A 2,068-nucleotide genomic window follows, 5' to 3' on the forward strand; every position below is an offset into this window, starting at 1 on the left:
CTTCTTCTTCTTCTTCTTCTTCTTCTTTCTTCTTCTTCTTCTTCTTCTTCTTCTTCTTCTTCTTCTTCTTCTTCTTCTTTCTTCTTCTTCTTCTTCCTTCTTCTTCTTCTTCTTCTTCTTCTTCTTCTTCTTCTTCTCTTCTCTTCTTCTTCTTCTTCTTCTTCTTCTCTTCTTCTTCTTCTTCTTCTTCTTCTTCTTCTTCTTCTCTTCTTTCTTCTTCTTCTTCTTCTTCTTCTTCTTCTTCTTCTTCTTCTTCTTCTTCTTCTTCTTCTTCTTCTTCTTTTTCTTCTTCTTCTTCTTCTTCTTCTTCTTCTTCTTCTTCTTCTTCTTCTTCTCTTCTTCTTCTCCTTCTTCTTCCTCTTTCAGCTTATCCCGCATTTTGCAGGGTTGCCATAATGAATGCCACATCTCCATACATCTCGGTTCATAGCATCATCTTCCTCCAGGCCCAGTTCTTTCATATCGTCCTTTACCTTATCCCACCATCTCGTCTTTAGGGCGTCCCTTTTTCCTCTTTCCCGCTAATTGTAAGTCCAATACTTTCCTTCCCACCTGCTCCCTCTCTCGTCTCTTTACATTTTCGAACCATTTCAATCTATCTTCTCTCATCTTTATTGATACATTCTTCACTTCAGATAAAATCTAATATTACTTGGGAAAACATTGTTATTATCAAAGAGATTTAAAAAAACACCCCCCCCCCCACACACACACACACACACAAAACTAACACATACACGCACACACACACCTACACACATACACTCAACTGATTATTTGACTCACTAACAAAAAATTTAAGACGATACGGATATATCATGTAATTACGTAGAATCGAATCTATCTCAGTACAAACAGAAACGGAATAGTGCCCAGCTGTAGTGTGAAGTACGAATAGTGCAAGCAACACTATTTGTCCTTACGGACGGCAATGGCGGTTGATGCTATTCGACCTTAAGGACGAATAGGGCTACCCATATTATAAATACATAACATAAAAAGCATTAACTCACTCAACCCTAACACCGACTATATCCGTAGTTTACCCAGGGTTACTTTTACCCCATGCCTTTTTATTACATTTTTATGAGACAAATTATAGGCGTTACATCAAATCTTTTTTTTTTTTTTTTTTTTTTTTTTTTAGTTTTTGCATATTAATGGCAGTTGAAAAAAAATAACTATCTATCCACATGCTCATTTTTAATACATTTTTTTTTAATATTTTGAAAATTAGCAAAAATCTCTAGGATTGAGTGAGTTAATTGACATGAAACACGGTTCTCATTGTGATCAGTTTTGGTCAAGTTAGCTTAGCCACATTACAGACCATTGGACAACCCTGGATTTGATCCAGCAGGCCCCCAATCTGTCGGTGTAAACTGTTGTGCTTACGATTAGATCTGATGGGTTGAAAGATCAAGGTATGCAGATTTAAAGGTCAAGGTATGCATATTTAAAGGTCAAGATATGCAGATTTAACGATTAAGGTATACAGAATTAAATATTAAGGAATACAGATTTAATTATTAAGGTATACAGATTTAAAGATTAAGGTATACAGATTTAAAGACTAAAGTATACAGATTTAAAGATCAAGGTATACAGAATTAAATATTAAGGTATACAGATTTAAAGATTAAGGTATACAGATTTAAAGATTAAGGTATACAGATTTAAAGATCAAGGTATACAGATTTACAAAATTAAGGTATACAGATTTAAATATTAAGGGATACAGATTTAAATATTAAGGTACACAGATTTAAAGATTTAGGAATACAGATATAGAGATTAAGGTATGCTGATTTAAAGATTAAGTTTAAGTTATACAGATTTAAAGATTCAGGTACACAGATTTAATGGTCAAGGCATGCAGATTAAAAGATAAAGGTATGCAAATCTAAAGATCAAGTTATGCAGATTTAAGATCAAGGTATGCAAATCTAAAGATCAAGGTATGCAGATTTAAGATCAAGGTATGCAAATCTAAAGATCAAGGTAGGCAGATTTAAGATCAAGGTATGCAAACCTAAAGATCAAGGTATGTAGATTTAAAGATCAAGGT

At 33.6% G+C, this 2,068-nt stretch overlaps 1 protein-coding gene across 1 annotated transcript in view; it reads right to left on the reverse strand.

Moving 5' to 3' along the window:
• Positions 1-713: 713 nt before the first annotated feature.
• LOC144959487 (uncharacterized) overlaps positions 714-2,068 on the reverse strand; it is a 12,083-nt gene continuing 10,728 nt past the window's right edge. Inside the window, exon 5 of the mRNA XM_078892100.1 lies at positions 714-2,068. This exon is cut by the window's right edge and continues 398 nt beyond it. The gene's annotated coding sequence lies outside the window, so the exon portion shown is untranslated.

This window comes from Berghia stephanieae, chromosome 14 (assembly GCF_034508935.2).
Source record: "Berghia stephanieae isolate SIO BIC M18660-M18661 chromosome 14, UCSD_Bste_1.3, whole genome shotgun sequence".
In the NCBI taxonomy this organism is placed as follows: domain Eukaryota; kingdom Metazoa; phylum Mollusca; class Gastropoda; order Nudibranchia; family Aeolidiidae; genus Berghia; species Berghia stephanieae.